Source organism: Arachis hypogaea, chromosome 17 (genome assembly GCF_003086295.3).
Source record: "Arachis hypogaea cultivar Tifrunner chromosome 17, arahy.Tifrunner.gnm2.J5K5, whole genome shotgun sequence".
In the NCBI taxonomy this organism is placed as follows: domain Eukaryota; kingdom Viridiplantae; phylum Streptophyta; class Magnoliopsida; order Fabales; family Fabaceae; genus Arachis; species Arachis hypogaea.
The window spans coordinates 55,910,836-55,931,656 of NC_092052.1; the positions used below are offsets into that span (position 1 = coordinate 55,910,836).

The 20,821-nt window shown below is 40.4% G+C and overlaps 1 non-coding gene across 1 annotated transcript; it reads right to left on the reverse strand.

The window, feature by feature from the left end:
• Positions 1 to 8,787: 8,787 nt before the first annotated feature.
• LOC112767974 (small nucleolar RNA R71) lies at positions 8,788 to 8,895 on the reverse strand. The gene has a single exon (XR_003185413.1). It is a non-coding gene; the product is annotated as a small nucleolar RNA R71 (small nucleolar RNA).
• Between the last annotated feature and the right edge of the window lie 11,926 nt (positions 8,896 to 20,821).

Genomic DNA, 20,821 nt, shown 5'->3' on the forward strand with positions numbered 1-20,821 from the left:
TATGATCCTCCCTTTTGATTCCTAGTTTTATTTTTTTTGTTTTTCCCAGTATTCATTTATAATTTCTGCATAATCATCTGCATTCTGCATAAAAAAAAGAGCATTCGACGTGCACGTGTCTAGGACGCGCACGCATTGTATGTGAATGCGAGAATAATAGAAATTGAATAGAGAGTTACGCGGGAGTGGAGCAGGAATTGTGCTTTACACACATGCACGCCTGCGCATACGCGTACATCACGCGTGCGCGTCACCTGCAACTTCGGCAATCCATGCATACGCGTCCAGCACGCGCATGCGTGGATATGGCAATCTGCGTAAATAGCGTGCTGAACAGAGAGTTGTGATGGGTTAGGGCTGGAACTGTGCTAGAGGCACAAACTCAATCACGCGTATGCGTCCATGACGCATGCGCGTCATTTTTACTTAATAGCAGGCACGCGCACGCGTTGTACGCAATTCTAGCGCCCAGCTCAAAATGAACAGAGAATTGTGCGTGCGCGAGGATGCCTTTGCGTGATTCGCACAACCAAGGGCACGCGTGCGCGTGCCAGGCGCTTACGCGTCACCTTCAATTTTGCGCGACGCGCGCGTACGCATACGGTACGCGCGCACATCGCATGCGCCACATGGTTAAACCAGTACGCTGCCCAAATTTTAATTTTCCCCCTCCCAAATCCTAATTCTCTTTTATTCCTAATTCTTTCTTCTTTCTTCCTTATTCCTTCTTACTATCTACTACTTTCTTCTTCTCTTTTTCATCTTCTTCCTCAGGTTTCTTTCTTTCCTCTCCTCTACTCTTCCTTTCATCTTTCAATTGTTACTTTTAATTATTTTTCTTTCTTCTCAATTCTATATTACCTTGGTTATTATGGTTTCTTTTTCCTGCATTTTTATGTTGGTGTTGGAGCTTTATTTGGATGTTACTTTCTTATACTTAAACTTGTGGATATTATGAGTGATTTGACAATTGACATATAATTTTGGATCTCATATACACTTGGATTAATTATTTTTAATTCCTATTTTCACATTGCACACCAGCTGTTTGTGAAAAAACTTTTATGGCATTTTGAATCTTATTTTATTCTACTCTTACACTTTAATGCCTCTTTTTCACCACACTTGGACTCCACATGTATTTGGGATTATCATTTACAACTGTCATCATACGAGTGTTCTTTAATTTGGCACATTTAATAATTGATGCTTGAGTTATGCTTCTCATGCCTATTACTTGCATGCTTTTACCTTCTTGCATTTAATTATTATGAATTGCTTTTTTACTCCTAATTGATGTCTTACCTACATGTTGTAGCTATCATGTATTTAAGCTATTATCTTTTCTTTGGCATTCATTATAACTTAGAATTTCTTCCTTCCGGTTTTTAGTTATCCATATTTACCATTCTTCCTCTTTCTTTCTTCCTTAGGCATCGGTACCAAGAAAGGAAAAGAGAAAGCCACTGACATGACACCAGCAAGGAGAGGAACCAAGAGAACACCGGCTAAGGCACCACCATCTACCAGTGTCAAGCCACCACCAAAGCGGGTAAAGAGGATCAATAAAGTAGATGAAATAGAGAAAGCCTTTCCCGCACGGGACTCTACACGGTTCTCCAACCGTTATTGCGAGCAGATGTTCTCCATCCTAGCTGAGCGAAACTACAATAATGAACATCTACTCATTGTCCCAACCCATTTTGTTGATTTTGTGGAACCCCGCATCGAGAGGAGACAGTGGGGACTTTTGAGGAGGCAGCCGCGGGAGGCCAACCTATCATGGGTAGTTGAATTCTACTCCAACTTCTACTCGCCTACCCTACAGACTGTCTATATTCGTCAGCAGCAAGTCCCTGTCTCCGAGAGTGCCACACAGAGAGCACTAGATCTTCCACCTAGCCCAGAGGGATTGGATCCTTATCAAGAGGCCTCTCTTAAGCTTCAGATGTATCAGTTCGACTGGGATAACGTACTTGGGGTTATAGCCCAACCGGGCAGCACCTGGATCTATGGGCAGCATCGGTCAAAATCCAAGAGCATCTCAGCCCAATCACTTACCTTGGAGGCTCGCATGTGGGCACAGATTATGCCCCACTATATCTTTTCGAGCACTCACGAGTCTACCTTCACAGCGGACATGGCTGTTCTCATTTGGTGCATCCTGATAGAGCAACCTCTAAACCTACCCTGACACATCCGACAGGCCATGGGACACGTGCAGATAGTGGGTAACCTACCTTTTCCTGCATTGGTTTCAGATTTAGTCTCTGCAGCAGGCGTGTCCTATCGGGCAGGAGACACGATGGTCATGATCCCAAGGGCCGATCAGTATGTCCCGAGTGGGAAGTACATCAGACCCCTAGTTCCTTCTGCGAGCCGGTCACCAGGCCCGGCTTTGGACACTCCTCCTTCTTTTACTCCACCATTATCCACACCACAAGCACCATCCACCCATCAGATGTTTCTTCAGATTCTTGAGAGGTTCGACCGGCAAGACCGACGGATGGAGCAATTGGAGCGCCCCAACAAGCGCCGATACAACTATCTGAAGGAACTCATTGTTGGTACTCACCCATCTCCGAAACAGAAGGACACCATGGATTTCCCTTCACCCAGTAGCACAGGGAGCCATGGCGAACCAGATAGCGGAGGTGATGCTTCCAGGCCTACCTTGCTCCTTACTGATGGCACAGAGGACCGTGCCAAGCCTTAAGTATGGGGAGGTCAGTCCTTGACTTCTGGAGGTAATCTCTCTCTTAACCCTAATATTTGACTTTTTCTTTTGTTAGATAGGATAGATTGCATGATAATAGTTGCTTGCATGTATGTTTTGCTTGGTTGAAGTAATAAATTTCTTTTCAAGATCCTATTTTATAGTATTTCACTAATTCAAATCAAAATTTGTGTTAAACTTGTTTGAAGATTTTAATTTAGAACACGAATTATAGCTAAGAATATACAACCTGTGAGATTTTAATCTTAAGTATATGGTTACATTATTTAACCATAATTTTTATTATTGTGTGTTTTCTTCCCTATGATTGTAATCTATAGTTTGTTCCATTCTATATGTCCATTATTTAGTGTATTTGCATGTATACATATGATTGAGGCCATCATTTGTTATTAGCTCACCTATCCCAACTAGCGTACCACTTCAATTACCCTTGTTTGCCACTTTGAGCCTTTTAATCCCTATTTTTTCTATATTTTACCACATCACTAGCCTTAAGCCGAAAAATAATTAATTATCCCATTTGAATCTTTGATTAGCTTAAGATAGAGATTATGTGTCAGCTAAGTGTGGGGAATTGTGGGAACTTGGGTTGATAAAAAAAAGTGTTATATTTTATTAACAAAATTATTGTGAATTTGGGTGCATACTCATGTGAGACTAGAAAAACCACATGCATTGATATGTTATGTTTGCTTTCATGTTCATAAAAAAAATATTTATTATAATATAAATAAATAAATAAATAAATAGGGGACAAAATTATCCCAATGTTAAGTTTAGTAAAAGATCAATGCATATGTGGTGAAATTAAAGAAAATTTTGATACATGAGTATGTGAAATATACAAAAGTGAGATTATGGGTAGCTAGGAATAATTTCATATATATAGAGTGTGTGTATTAGGTGAGAACTTAGGTTAGTCAAAGATTCATATTATAGCTCACTTGGCCATACATATATCCTCACCCTTACCTTAGCCCCATTACAACCTTGAAAAGACCTCATGATGTTTGCATTTGTACACTAAATATTTGTTGATTGGTTAGATGAAGAACAAGTTTTAGAGAGCATGACTAGAGAAGAGTAGAGTGGATTAACCCTAGACACTTGAGCGATTAGAGTGCATATACACTTCCAGTGAGGGTTCAATGCTTGATTCTATGTTCCCTGCTTTCATGAGCTATCTTCCTACAAGTTTACTTGTCTTTTATTGTATGATTCGAATTAGTGGAATCTGATTTATGTTTGTCTTGAAGAACTTGTTCACTTTTAACCAAGTAGATAGAAACATCTTCGCATATAGTTGCATTCACATACATAGGTTACATTACATGAGTCTTACTTTCCTCCATTCATTCCTTTGTCTCCTTGAGCTTTGCATGAGGACATGCTAATGTTTAAGTGTGGGGAAATTGATAAACCACTATTTTATGGTTTATCTTGTGCTAAATTGAGTGGTTTTTATCAAGTCTTTGCACACTTATTCATACAAATTGCAAGATTTTACAAATCCTTCCCAAATTTGTTCTATGGTTGAAAACTTGCTTCCTAAGCCTTTATATTGTATATTTTTAATTCCCCTTTATACCATTCGATACCGTGATCTGTGCGTTAAGTGTTTTCAGGCTATACAGGGCAGGAATGGCTTGGAGGATGGAGAGGAAGCTTGCAAAAATGGAAGGAACATAAGAAATAAAGGAGATGACCAGCGAGGATCGACGCGCACGCATGGCTCACGCGTGCGCGTGATTTGGAGATTCTCATAGCGATGCGTACGCGTACCTAACGCGTACGCATGACTAACGCGTGCACATGACATGTGCCACGTGCAGAAATAACAGAAGATGCTGGGGGCAATTTTGGGCTGAGTTTAGACCCATTTTTTAGCCCAGAAACACAGACTAGAGCCAGGGGACAAGTAGAGACTCAATACACATTCACTTTTACACAATTTTTAGTTTTTAGTTTTACTCCATACTTCCTCTAGGGTTCTTCACATTCATAGTTTTAGAGTTTTATGCTTTTGATTTGGATATTGAGAAGAGTTACTACCTCCATTGAAGTCTCTATCATTATAGTTTGTTTCCTTATTTCCTTACTCTTTTAATCACCCATTTACCCTATTCAGAGTTACATATGGATATCTTTGATATTGGAATTTATTAATGCAAAGAATTATTTTTACCTTCAATTAATTTTTTGTTATTATTTTATTTAAATTTCTATGTCTTCTCTTCATTCCCCTTTATCATTTATGAAAATGGCATTCATGTCAATGGAGTAGACTCCGAACTTGACTTGGGATTTGATTAAAAGGAGACCCTTGAGTTGGAATACTCAAGTGTTAAATGGAAATTGGAAGTTGTTGGCTGGCTCTCTAGTTACTAACGCTAATCCTTCCATAGGAGCGGATTATGACTTGTGAATTGGAGTTGGTTCAGTTACTTGACTTTTCCTTATTCGGTAAGGGATAATTAAGTAAAAACAACAACCTCTTATCATTACACTTGGGAAAATTCAACAAGGATAGAACTTCCAATTAATCTTCTCCCAGTCAAGGCTTTTTATTTTAAATATATAAAACCTCTCATTGATTTTCATTGCTTTAATTAATAATTATTTTATTTTCCTGTTCTCCAATTCTAAAACTTTTCAGAAAATTTCTGACCAATAAATTGCACTCTTTTGTCAACTCATTGGGAGACGACCTGGGAATTTTACTCCCAGTATTTTATTCTTAAATTGTGACAACTCTTTTTAAATTGATAAGCGGAATTTTCGTCGGTTAAGAACTATACTTGCAACACTATTTCCACTATAGATTCTTAATCGGCAATTTTTCGCCCGTCAAGGCTCCGATGAATTACAATGGGTGTGGCATGCCAAGGCCAGGCGTGGCACGCCAGTTATATTCTCTAGAGAAGGAACTCCAAGGTTTACTATGGTCGTGCCACACGATTGCTGGGCATGGCACGCCATGCACTCTGACCAGAGAAGGACCCTTGAAGATTCACAAAGGGCATGGCACGCGAACCCTATCATATACAATGGGCGTGCCACTTGAGACTGAATATTCATGCGACTCCATATTCACGCGTGCGCGTCGGTGAATGCACTCACAATCCTTGATTTTCCATGATTTCTCCACTTTGCATGCTTTTCTCTTCATTCCTTTGATCCATTCCTAGCCTTTTGAACCTGAATTCACTAACAAACATATCAAGCGATCTAGTGGAATCAAAGGTGAATTAAAATTAACCAATTAAGGGCCTAAAAAGCATGTTTTCACTCTAAAGTACAAATTAGAGAGAATATACAAAACCATGCTATTTTAGTGAATAAATGTGGGAAAAGGTGATAAAATCCCATAAATTCAAGATAAAATGTACCACGAAATAGTTGTGCATCAGCGTGGCACGCCAGTTTATCTGACCAGAGAGGGCAAGTGAAGCCACATCAAAGGTGTGTCACTTGAGCTCGAAGGCGTGGCACGCCCGTTCAACACTTCAGAGAAGAAGGTACAAGGCCTTATTGAAGGCGTGCCACTTGGAACTTAAGGTGTGGCACCCGCTCCTATTAACAAAAAAGAGAAGAGCAAACCGACAAAGGATTCTTCAAGATTCCTCAACCGCTTCTGTGAACTTGTGTTCCCCACCATGGTTGAGAAGAACTATCATGCCGAGCATCTACTCGCCCCGTCGGACAAGGTTGCTCATTGTATTTTGCCCCGCATTGAGCGGCGAGAAGGGGAGTTTCTTTTGAGAAAACCACAAGAGGTCAACCTCTCGTGGGTGGTAGAATTCTACACTAACTACCATATCCCCACTCTTCAATCGGTACACATGCCCCGGAAGCAAGTCCCAATTTCAGAGGAGGCTATTCAGTAAGTGCTTAATGTCTTACCGGTACTGATAAACCACTATTTTATGGTTTATATTGTGTTTAATTGTGTGGTTTTGTCATGATCCTTGCCACTTATTCATCAATTTAGCATGCATTTAGATTTCCTTCCTAAATTCAGTACATGTTTGAAAATTGCTTCCTAGAGACTTTAATTATTTACTTTTAATTCTCCTTTATTCCATTCGATGCTGTGATCTGTGTGTCAAGTGTTTCAGGCCTTATAGGGCATGAATGAGATGGAGATTGGAGAGGAAGCTAGCAAAAATGGAAGGAACACAAGAATTTGAGGAGATAACCTGCGAGAAGTGACGCGGTCGCATGGCTCACGCGACCGCGCGAAGGAGCACAAATCGCAGCGACGCGGCCGCATGGCTTGCGCGGCCGCGCGGATTGGAAAGCGCAAGCGACACGGTAGCATGGACGACGCGAACGTGTGGAGAGGAAAAAGCGCAAGCGACGCGTCCGCATGGATGACGCGATCGCATGACATGTGCGATCTGCATAATCTGCAGAATTCGATGGGGGCGATTTTGGACCTTATTTCGGCCCAGTTTTCGGCCCGGAACAGTAGACTAGAGTCAGAGAATATGCAGAAACAACACAGACATTCATTCAGTAGTTTTAGATCTAGTTTTTTCACTCTCTTAGGTTTTTCTCTCTAGTTTTTAGGAAATTTAATTTTCAATTGATCTTAGCATTGGAACATTGAGAAGAGTTATTTCCTCATCAAGACTTCATCATTCTAGTTTGTTCTCTTAACTTGGTTTTATTCTTCCATGTTCTTTGTTATGTTCAATTTTGTCATTCAGATACTTTTATGATTAATTAATGCAAGGATTATTTCTCTTTAATTCGATTTTAATTCCAATAATCATGTCTTCTTTTAATTCCCTTTCATGTGCCATGGATTCTTTATTTACAATGCGTGAGTAGTTTCATTACTTGATAGGGAGTTGATTAAAAGGAACTCATGAGTTGGAAGGATTGAAGGAGAAATTTATAGTTGGGTTAAATATTGGATTGCTATCCTGTCACCAACGCCAATCCCTTTGAACTAAGTGAGTTGTAACTCGTGAATAGATTTGGCAGTCCAACTTGTTTGACTTTCCCTTACCTAGTAAAGGATAACCAAACAGAGTAACCGTCAATTATAAATCAATCTTAAAAATCACTCCATCAATGATAGAGATTCTAACTGATCAATTCCCAGTCAAGGCTTTTATTTATATTATTTAAAATTCCTCAATTTAAATTCCAATTTACTTAGCTCAACTTCTTGGAACATCTGATTAATAAAACAGCACACTTTTCTGCAACTCGTTGGGAGACGACCTAGGACTTAAAACTCCCAGTAATTTTAATTTAAACTCTCTGTGACATATTTCTAAATTGATAGGCAGATTTTTGGTGAGTTAAGAACTATACTCGCAACGTAACCATTTTAATAAATTTTTAATTCACCAGCTTCTGCTTCCCATCAATTTTTGGCGCCGTTGCCGGGGAGTTGCAATAGAGTGCTAATTTTATTAATTAGAATTTATTTATTTGCATTTTATTTAATTTTGCTACTATGAGCTGTATGTTTCTTCCGTCAAATGACACGTTGACTTCCTGATCTGCGCTTGCTAATATTCGATCCTGAAATTGAAAGAACAATTTCACGAATAAGGCGAGAACAGCGTAGGTTAGCCCGCTCTGAAGGCGGACCTGAAAGTGAATTTGAGGAAGAAACCAGCCCCCGTTCTACTGATTCGGTTGTTTTACGCGCAGAAAACATGGCAGCTAGAAGAGTTACCATTCAGGAGGAAGGAGCTCCTGATTTTACAATGCAACCGTTTCAAACGCATCATCCAGCGGTAGCTACCGATTTTGAAATAAAGACCGCACTGCTGAATTTGATGCCCAAGTTTCATGGCCTACCTGCTCAAGAGCCTATCAAGTACTTGAGAGATTTCCAGGCAGCCTGTTCTACTGTCAGGCGTGATGGCACTGATGAAACTTCAATTCTGCTGAAAGCTTTTCCGTTCTCTCTTGAAGGAAAAGCAAGAGAGTGGTATTACACTCAACCTCTAGCAAATGTATCCAACTAGGATATACTCAGAAAGGAGTTTCTGGAGAAATTCTTTCCATCTGAAGTTACTGATAAACTGAGGAAGGATATCTCTACAATTGTTCAGGATGACAATGAGACTCTCTTTGAATACTGGGAGCGCTTCAATAATCTTCTGGAAGCATGCCCCCACCACATGATTGACAAGATCGTGCTACTCAGCTATATCACACAAGGTATGTGGCCCTAAGATAAGACCATATTGGAAAGTGCCAGCAATGGGTCTATGAAGAAGTACAAGACCACTGATGAAGCTTGGCAATTGATCAGTGATTTAGCTGAATCTACTCGGAACCACAGACAGAAGCAAGGTCGTTCAAAAGCCGTTGCAAAAGTATCTTCTGGCATAGAGACTGCTGCTCTAAATCGAAGCATCTGTGAGATGACCAACCTGCTGAAGCAAATGCAGTTGAATCAACAAGCTCAGCAAACTCAACCGCAGCAAAACCAACAACTAGTTCCACAAAGAATTTGTAGAATTTGTGCTGATTACAGCCACTACACTGATGAATGCCCGCAGCTCCAACAAGAAGACAACATGGTGGCATCCACTCACAACTTCTATGACCGCCCCAACCAAGGGTACAATCAAAGTGGAAATAATAACCATGGATGGCAAGACAATTCAAACCAGAATTGGAGGGACAACAATAATAGAGGAGGCAGAGATAATCAGGGAAATCAGAGGTGGAATAATAACAACAACAGGCAGCAAAATCAACCTTACCGAGCACCTCACCTGAGGCAAAACCAAGGACCACCGAACAATCAGCAGCAAACCTCTCAGTTTACTCATTCTTCTGTATCTTCTAATGAAGATTTATTACAAGCTTTTGAGAAAAGACAACTGGCCATGAAAAATACCATCGTGAACAATATTAACGCCAGTTTGAATGGTTTTACCTCTACTCTAGAAGCTTTATTGACACAATTTGGTTCAGCACAAAATTCCAGTAACCAACCTTCAAGCACCACTGGAATCCCCTCTCAACCATTACCCAATCCGAAGGGAGGCATTAATGCCATCACCCTGAGGTCTGGAACCACACTGCAGGAGAGGAATCAAGAGGAACCAAGCTCACCAAAATACGCCTCAGCTGAAAAGGTGGTGGAAATCGAAGATGTTGAAGAGGAAGAGGATATACAGGACAAAGCTGAAGAAGAGATAGCTCAACCACAGGAAGAAGCACCAAAAGGCACAGGCACCACAGAAAACACTACTCCCATTCCATTTCCACAACTTGCAAGGAAGCCCAGGAAGCAGCTGGAACCTGATCCTAAAATGGTAGAAATATTCAAAAAGGTTGAGGTAACTGTTCCCCTTTTTGATGTTATTCAGTAGGTACCTAAATATGCAAAGTTTCTAAAAGACTTATGTATCCATAAAGACAAAATTAATGAATTAGAAACTATTCCTTTAGGTAGTTCTATATCTGCTTTAATGGGAGGATTACCTGAAAAATGTAGTGATCCAGGTCCTTGCATAGTTAGTTGTACTATTAGTGGTGTAGTAATTTATGATTGCATGTGCGATTTAGGAGCATGTGTCAGTATAATGCCTTTGTCTATATATGATGTTTTAAGGCTCCCACCCTTAAAAAGGTCGGCAGCTCATTTTGTACTATCAGTTGCTGAAGATGTTTTGGTGAACATTAAAGGGCTCACATTTCCCACTGATTTTTATATCTTGGAGATGCCCCATAATGATTCAGATAAGCCATCATCAATCCTACTTGGAAGACCATTCCTGAAGACATCAAAATTCAAATTGGATGCTTTTTCAGGAACATACTCCTTTGAAATAGATGGCCGCATAGTGATCTTCAATCTGAATGGAGTCATTGACAACCCCCCAGAAGATCGTTCTATCTTCCAGTGTGATGTCATAGACAAGAGTGTGGCTAAAGTTCAAAAAGAAGAGTTTGAAGAGAGGCACACTGGACAAGATCTAAGTGTGGGGACCCTCTTAACTGACAATGAGGATACTTCGCCATTTTCACAAGCCCCAGATAATCCAGAGCCTACCCATGATCAAAAGTTAGAATTGAAACCTCTCCCTCCACATCTCAAATATGCTTACCTTGAGGATGAGCAGAAGCTTCCGGTTATTATTGCAAGAGAACTGACTTCTCAACAAGAGGAGCAGTTACTTGATGTGCTGAGGAAGCATAAGAAAGCAATTGGGTGGAGTTTGGCAGACATAGTGGGAATCGACCCTCAAGTATGCGAGCACAGAATATTTTTAGAAGAGGGAGCAAGACCTGTCCGTCAACCCCAGAGAAGATTGAATCCCACCATATTGGAAGTTGTCAAAAAGGAAGTGACCAGATTATTGGAAGCCGGTATCATATATCCCATTTCTGACAGTGAATGGGTAAGCCCAGTACAAGTGGTGCCCAAGAAGTCCGGAGTCACTACCGTGAAGAATGAGCATGGAGAGCTCATAGCAACTAGAGTTCAGAATGCTTGGAGAGTCTTCATTGATTATAGGCGTCTCAACCAAGCTACCCGTAAGGATCACTACCCACTTCCATTCATTGATCAAATGCTGGATCGCCTGTCAGGTAAATCACATTATTGCTTTCTAGATGGTTATACAGGTTATTTCCAGATTTATATAGCTCCTGAGGATCAGGAAAAGACTACTTTTACATGTCCTTTTGGGACTTATGCTTATAAGAGAATGCCCTTTGGCTTGTGCAATGCACCAGCTACTTTCCAAAGGTGCATGATGAGCCTTTTCTCTGATCTTATTGAGGACTGTATGGAAGTTTTTATGGACGATTTTAGCGTTTATGGTGATTCTTTTAATCTTTGCTTAGATGGATTATCTAGAGTATTAGATAGATGTGTTGATACAAACCTTGTATTGAATTTCGAAAAATGCCACTTTATGGTAAAGCAAGGGATTGTATTAGGACATGTGGTATCTAATAATGGCATTTCTGTAGACCCAGCAAAGGTGAATGTTATTTCTAGTTTACCTTACCCCTCTTCTGTGAGAGAAGTCCGTTCGTTCCTTGGCCATGCAGGTTTCTACAGGAGATTTATTAAGGACTTTAGTAAGGTGGCACTTCCCTTATCCAGATTACTGCAGAAGGACATTGAGTTCAAGTTCAGTGAAGATTGCAAACAAGCATTTGATAAGCTGAAGACTGCTCTAACTCAAGCCCCAATTGTGAGAGGACCCGACTGGAGCCAGCCATTTGAAATCATGTGCGATGCTTCCAACCATGCAGTAGGAGCAGCGCTGGCTCAGTATGAAGGTAAGGATCCTTTTGTTATTGCCTATGCGTCTAAGACTTTAGACACTGCCCAGTCCAATTATACTACTATTGAGAAAGAGCTACTTGCTATTGTTTTCGCTCTGGATAAATTCCAAGCTTATTTACTTGGTACTAGAGTAGTAGTGTATTCGGACCATGCAGCTCTAAAGTATTTATTAGTTAAAAAGGAATCCAAACCAAGACTTATACGTTGGATACTGCTGTTACAAGAATTTGATTTAGAAATAAAGGATAGGAGTGGTAATCAAAATTTAGTAGCGGACCACTTGAGTCGCCTTAAACATATTAAGGATGATTCTACTCCTATAGATGATAATTTTCCTTTTGACAACCTGCAAGCAGTATCTGAGGTAGTCCCTTGGTACGCACCTGTTGCTAATTATTTAGTTAGCCGCACATTTCCTCCACATTTCTCTAAACATCAAAGAGACAAGCTGAAAAGCGAGTCTAAATATTATATATGGGATGACCCATATTTATGGAGATGTGACGCTGACCAGATAATTAGACGATGTGTACCTCAATCAGAATTCCAGTCCATTTTAGAGGCCTGTCACTCATCTGAGAGTGGAGGACACTTTGGCCCTCAAAGAATAGCTAGAAAGATCTTGGACTACGGATTCTGGTGGCCTACTCTTTTTAGAGATGCTGCTGAGTTTTGTAAATCTTGTCTCCCATGCCAGAAATTTGGTAACATATCCAAGAGGGATGAGATGCCTCAACAATATATGCTTTTCTGTGAAATTTTTGATGTCTGGGGCATTGACTTCATGGGTCCATTTCCAAATTCTAGTGGATATTTTTATATATTGTTAGCTGTGGATTATGTTTCCAAATGGGTGGAAGCAATTCCTACCCGCACTGATGATGCTAACACTGTTGTTTCCTTTGTGAGAAACCATATTATATGCCGCTTTGGATCACCACGAGCGATCGTGAGCGATCAAGGCACCCATTTTTGTAACAGGAGACTAACATGATTGATGAAGAAGCATGGGATAATCCATAAAGTTGCAACAGCTTACCACCCCCAAACTAATGGGCAAGCCGAGGTGTCAAACAGAGAAATTAAGCGTATCTTGCAGAAGATAGTGAAGCCTCATAGAAAAGACTGGAGCACCAGACTACAAGATGCACTGTGGGCATACAGAACAGCATACAAGACACCCATTGGGATGAGCCCCTTTCGCCTAGTTTATGGAAAAGCTTGCCATCTTCCAGTTGAAATCGAACACAGAGCCTTCTGTGTAGTTAAGGAGTGCAACATGAAAATTGAGAAAGCCGGAACTGAAAGAAAGTTGCAACTACAGGAACTGGAGAACCTTCGCCTAGAAGCTTATGAGAACTCCAGAATATACAAGGAAAAGTTTAAAGCTGTGCATGATCAAAACATCAAGAAGAGAGAGTTCCAACCAGGAGATTTTGTTCTCCTTTACAAATCTCGACTAAGGCTCATGCCCGGTAAGTTGAGATCAAAATGGAAAGGTCCATACAGAATAGAGAAGGCTGAACCGTACGGAGTTTATCACCTAAGCCATACTTCAAGTTCTGAACTTATTAAGGTTAATGGACACCGCCTAAAGCTGTAGCATGGTGAGAAGGTGCAGAAAAATAAGGAGCTTGAGATCTTCCACTTGGAAGATCCCCACATAGCAGCAGATTGAGCTAGTAGAGCGTCCAACTTACGGACGTAAAAGCAAAGTGCTTGGTGGGAGACAACCCACCGCGGTATGATCGTTCCTTTCTTCACTCTTAGTTTTTCTTCTTTAATAACTTTTCTCTTTATTAGTGCTTCCGTGCTCTTTCAATTACATGTCTTTATATTTCTCTTAAAAAAAAAAATTTTCGCCGCGCGACACGATCGCACCAGCGACGCGTCCGCGTGGCAGGAGGAGTAAAGAAAAATAAAAATGAACAGAAAGTTATGCAGGAGGAGCGCTGGAGTCGTGCCAATGGCACAAATTACTCCACGCGACCGCGTCGCGGACGCGACCGCATCGCTTGGACATCATGGCCTCCCACGCGACTGCGTGCCTCACGCGGCCGCGTGCCCTGCATTTTCGACGTAAAGGGGTGCACAGTGCTATATTGTGCGAGAATGGTGCTGGAAGCACAATCCTTGTCACACGACCGCGTCGCTGACGCGGCCGCGTCCCCCATTTTATAACACATACTCATGCGATCGCGTGACCCACGCGATCGCGTCATCCAATTTTGGCAATTAAAATGAATCAAACAGAGAGTTGTGCTGGAGCGAGGCTGCACTCGCGCCAGCAGCGCAACATAGGTCACGCGACCGCGGGACAGACGCGATCGCGTCCCCTTCCCTGACGTGTCCCCACGCGAACGCGTGCCCCAGGCGGCCGCGTCGCATGCGCCGCACAGCTAAACCCCAATTGCCAAATTATCTTATCTTTCTTTCCTCCAAATCCTAATTTTTCTTTTCCTTTCTTCTTTCTTCTTTCTTCTTTCCCCCTTCTCCTTTCTCTCTCACTCTCTCTCTCTCTCCTCCATTAACAAGGTTTTACCTTCTTCTTCCTTCTTCTCTTTTCTATCATTTTTATTATATTATGTATATATTATTATTTTCTTTTTCTTTTCTTTTTCTTTTCAAACTTTTATTTTCTTTATTCTTCTTTTCCCTTTTTACATGGTGTTAGAAATTTTTTTTGAGTCATTATCCCTCACCATATGCTTGTGACTTGTTACAATTTATTTGACAATTATTATTATTATTTTTTTTAGGGGATCGCTTGCACATTCAATTTCATACTTTTTACATCTTGTTTAACATGCATGCTATGTGTTTGTGAAAAAGCCATGTGGCATTATGCACTTCTCTATGTTCCTATACTATTCAATGCTTGCTTTTCACAACTTTCCCCTATTATTTTATTAATTGAATTCAATTGTCAATACAAACGTGATGGTTTGTTACAAAGTAATGCTTGGTCTATGCTACTCATGCCCTTTGCCAGCATTCCAATAAACACCTTGCATTCACTTGTCTTTTTATGCACTAGCTATTTCCCATTGATGACTTTTCATATGTACTCGAGAGCATGTGTTAATGTCATCTACATTTTACTGTGCATCATTCACCCTCTTTTCCGTTTCTTTCCTTGCTGTATCTCTCTTTGCACTTAATTTTCTTTCTCTTCCCTTCTTTCAGGATGGCCACCAAGAAAGGAAAGGAGAAAGCAACTTCTAGACCACCAGCAAAAAGGGGAACTAAAAGAGCATTAGTGGCAGAGCCTTCTTCAACCGCAGTCAAGCCCTCAACAAAACGAGTCAAGAGGATAATAAAGGTTAACGAAAAGGAGAAAGCCTTTCCAGCAAAGGACGCTGCGCAATTTTCCAATCGCTACTGTGAGCAGATGTTCTCCATCCTGGCAGGAAGGAAATATAACAATGAATACCTTCTTATCCTCCCGTCCAATATTGCCACCTTTGTTGAGCCGCAAATTGAGCGAAGACAATGGGGTTTCCTACAGAAATAGCCAAGGCAGGTCAATCTTTCTTGGGTAGTTGAGTTCTACTCCAACTTCTACATGCCGACCCTGTAGTCTGTTTATGTCCAGCAGAAGCAAGTCCCCATCACAGAAGAAGCCATTCAGCAAGTTCTGAGTCTTCCCCTTATTCCTGCAGGAATGGACGCTTTTCAAGAAGCCACCCTTCAACGCCAGAGATACCAATTTGACTGGGACTCCGTTCTCGGAGTCATCACTTTACCTGGCAGCCGTTGGATCTACGGATACCACCGTTCCCGCCCTAAGGGAATCTTGGCTTCCGCACTTACCTTGGAGGCTCACGTATGGGCACAGATCATGTCCCATTACGTCTTTCCAAGCACTCATGAGTCCTCCTTCACTGCAGACATGGATGTTCTACTATGGTGCATCCTTACAGACCAACCTCTGAATCTTTCAAGACACATCCGGAATGCTATGGAGCATGTACAAATCGCGGGCAACCTACCTTTTCCCGCCTTGGTCTCAGATCTTGTCTCAGCAGCCGGAGTCTCCTACAGAGCTGGGGACACCAAAGCCATGCTTCCACGGGATGATCAATATATCCCTCACGGGAAATACCTCAGACTTTCAGCAGCCACTACAAGCCAGCCTACTGAGCCAGTTGAAGATATTCCTTCTTCAACACCACAAGCATCTACAACCAAGAAATTGCTCCAGCAGATACTTGAAAAATTGGATCGGCATGAACTGAAAGCTAAGATGAGAGAGCGCCATAACGAGAGCCGATTCAAACACCTCAAGGAGCTACTCAAGGGACGCTTCAGAGACTCAGACACCCCGAACTTTACTTCTTTTACCAGCACCAGGAGCCATGATGATCCCGACTGTGGAGATACTGCCACCAGCCCACCCCTGTTCCTGACAGATGGCACCGAAGACGGTGCAAAGCCTTAAGTGTGGGGAGGTCGGTCAGTACCTGACTTCCGAAGGTAAATTCTCTTCTCTGGCACCAATAATTAGGATATTTTAGTTAGATTTTCTTTCTTTTATAGAATAGAATAAACTGCATAGGTTAGAATAGTTGCATGCATGTTCTACTCGATTGAAAAGACAATAAGTTTCTTTTAAAAATCTATCTTTGGAACAAAATTTCACTAATTTTTCAAAAATTTTTATGATAAATCTGCTTGAGTTGTATTTGGAACATGATGTTTGAGCTAAAGAACACACAACCTGTGAAAGATTTGAGCCTTTATGTATGGTTACATTATTTAACCATAATCATTTTATTCTTGTGTGTTTACTTCTCTATGATTGTAATCTATATTTTGTTTTATCTTATTTGTCCAATATTTATTATATTTACACGCTTGCACATGATTGAGGCCATTATTTGTTTAAACTCATCCAAATCAAGCCTACCCTTTTTCAATTACCCTTGTTAACCACTTTGATCCTTTGAAACCCCATTTGTTCTATATTTTACCACATTACTAACCTTAAGTTGAAAAACAATTATATATCCCAAATTGAATCTTTGGTTAGCTTAAGATAGAACTGTGTGTGCTAGTTAAGTATGGGAAATTGTGGGAACAAAAGTTGTTGAGGGAATGTGTCATGAAAATTTAAAGGGAATTTGGATACCTACTCATGTGAAGATATAAGAATGAAAAATCTATGTGCATTGATAAGCTTTATTTATATATAAAAAAAATATCAATAAATAAGGGGACAAAATTACCCCAATGTTAAATTCAGAATTCAAAGATCAATGCACATATGATAGAATTAAAATACAAAGTTGAAACATGAGTATGGGTTGAAAAAGGGAATTATGGGTAGCTAAGCATGAATTTAGAAGTATATAGAATATATGTATATTAGGTGAGAGCTTAGGTTAATTAAAGATTCAATTTATAAAGCTCACTTAGCCATATGTATATCCTTACCTGCACTTTGGCCCCATTACAACCCTGAAAAGACCTCATGATGTTTGCATTGGTATATTAACTGTTGTTGATTGGTTAAGAGAAAAACAAAAGTTAGAAAACATGACTAGAAAAGAATTGAGTGATTACCCTATACACTAGAGATTAGAGCGTACACACATTATCAGTGAGGGTTCAATGCTTGAATTTTCATGTTTCCTGCCTTCATAAGCTATCTTCTTGCACTTTTATCGGTTTTATTGTATAATGATAGAATTAGTGGAATTTGATTTGTAACTGTTTTGAAAGGCTTATTTACTTTTGATCAAGTGGACAATAATCATATAGTTGCATTTATTTATATACGTAGGATTGCATTGCATTTCATGAGTTTCTGCATGTTCATACTTATTTCCTTGTCTCCTTCAATTTAGCATGAGGACATGCTAATGTTTAAGTGTGGGGAGGTTGATAAACCACTATTTTATGGTTTATATTGTGTTTAATTGTGTGGTTTTGTCATGATCCTTGCCCACTTATTCATCAATTTAGCATGCATTTAGATTTGCTTCCTAAATCCAGTACATGTTTGAAAATTGCTTCCTAGAGACTTTAATTATTTACTTTTAATTCTCTTTTATTCCATTCGATGCCGTGATCTGTGTGTCAAGTGTTTCAGGCCTTATAGGGCATGAATGAGATGGAGATTGGAGAGGAAGCTAGCAAAAATGGAAGGAACACAAGAATTTGAGGAGATAACCAGCGAGAAGTGACGCGGTCGCATGGCTCACGCGACCGCGCGACGGAGCGCAAATCGCAGCGACGCAACTGCATGGCTTGCGCGGCCGCGCGGATTGGAAAGCACAAGCGACACGGTAGCATGGACGATGTGAACGCGTGGAGAGGAAAAAGCACAAGCGACGCGTCCGCATGGATGACGCGATCGCGTGACATGTGCGATCTGCATAATCTGCAGAATTCAATGGGGGCGATTTTGGACCTTATTTCGGCCCATTTTTTGGCCCGGAACAGCAGACTAGAGTCAGAGAATATGCAGAAACAACACAGACATTCATTCAGTAGTTTTAGATCTAGTTTTTTCACTCTCTTAGGTTTTTCTCTCTAGTTTTTAGGAAATTTAATTTTCAATTGATCTTAGCATTGGAACATTGAGAAGAGTTATTTCCTCATCAAGACTTCATCATTCTAGTTTGTTCTCTTAACTTGGTTTTATTCTTCCATGTTTTTTGTTATGTTCAATTTTGTCATTTAGATACTTTTATGATTAATTAATGCAAGGATTATTTCTCTTTAATTCAATTTCAATTCCAATAATCATGTCTTCTTTTAATTCCCTTTCATGTGCCATGGATTCTTTATTTACAATGCGTGAGTAGTTTCATTACTTGATAGGGAGTTGATTAAAAGGAACTCTTGAGTTGGAAGGATTGAAGGAGAAATTTATAGTTGGGTTAAATGTTGGATTGCTATCCTGTCACCAACGCCAATCCCTTTGAACTAAGTGGGTTGTAACTCGTGAATAGATTTGGCAGTCCAACTTGTTTGACTTTCCCTTACCTAGTAAAGGATAACCAAACAGAGTAACCGTCAATTATAAATCAATCTTAAAAATCACTCCATCAATGATAGAGATTCTAACTGATCAATTCCCAATTAAGGCTTTTATTTATATTATTTAAAATTCCTCAATTTAAATTCCAATTTACATAGCTCAACTTCTTGGAACATCTGATTAATAAAACAGCACACTTTTCTGCAACTCGTTGGGAGACGACCTGGGACTTAAAACTCCCAGTAATTTTAATTTAAACTCTCTGTGACATATTTCTAAATTGATAGGCAGATTTTCGGTGAGTTAAGAACTATACTCGCAACGTAACCATTTTAATAAATTTTTAATTCACCAGCTTCTGCTTCCCATCAGGTACCAAGTGACATAGACGGCTACCAAGAGGTCTTACATCAGCGAAAAGAGTTTGGATTTGATTGGGACTCGATCCTCCGAGTCATTGTTGAACCAGAGACATTTTAGACCCATGGTCGACTCCGGATGCGGCCCAAGTGCATTGACGCATGTTTCTTCACTGTAGAAGCTAGAGCTTGGGCCCAGATCCTATCCCACTATGTGCTACCTAGAACCCACAAGTCATCCTTCACGGCAGATCTCGCCTTGCTTGTTTGGTGTGTTCTCACAGAGAGACCGGTGAACATTCCACTTCTTATCAAGCAAGCGATGGGTCAAGTCCACGCCCGGGATAATTTGCCATTTCCAGCATTGGTATCTGATTTAGTTGCTACTGCAGGTGTTCCTTGGGAAGCCATGGACACGAAGGCTATAATTCCGGCTAAGGGCGATGTGATCCCAAGCGAAAAATACTTACAGCTTCCTATGAACAATCCAAGCCTTGACATAGCCCTCCCATCTACTATTCTTTCCACCTCATCGTCACCACCACGGCAAAGATCCACCATCAAAGGATAGAAGATCTACACCGGAAGATTGATAGATATGAGCGACGCAACCAATGTCGATACACTTACATCAAGAAGCTCTTGCGTTGTGTTACCCCTAGCATGGAGGAACCCGAAATATTCACATCCACCTCAAACCCAAGTGATGGGAGCTCTGATGAAGGGGATAGTGAAGGTTCCGGTCCCGACCGCCTTTTGCGCATTGTTGATAGCATGGAGGACTGTACTAAATTCTAAGTGTTGGGAGGTCGTTCGACCGATCTCCATGGGTAACAATCTCTTCCCTTCAACACCCATAGATTTATCTTTTGCTTAGTAGTTAGTACATTGCATGTATGGTTAGTCTTGCTTGTAAATACTCCTTGCATGATAGTTAGTCTCTATAAAGTTACTTGGTCAAAATAATGACTTCTTCCCCAAGAAACTGTAATTTCGGGGTACCCTACCGATTTTGAAATTTTTTTTTGTGGTAAACTTGCTTCAAGAATGTATTTTGGAACATAGTGATTGAGATAAGAACACAAGTATGTGAGTTTTGAGCCTATTCTGTGGTTATATCTTCTAACCACTATTTCCCATTCTTGTGTGCATTATTCTCTCTCTATGATTGTAATTCTTGCTTTGTCTGATTCTATATGTCCATTACTTTTTGTATGAATGCATTTACATGATTGAGGCCATCATTTCAATAGTCACTTTTCCCAAACGGCCTTAACCCTTTTATCTACCATTGCTAACCAATTTTGAGCCCATGATAAACCCTTTTTGTTCTTAAATAGAGCACATCAACAACCCTAAGTGAAAAACAATGAATGTCCCTAGATTTGGATCTTTGATTAGTTTAGGTAAGTGAAGGTGTGTATCATTCAAATGGGAGGGTGTACTTG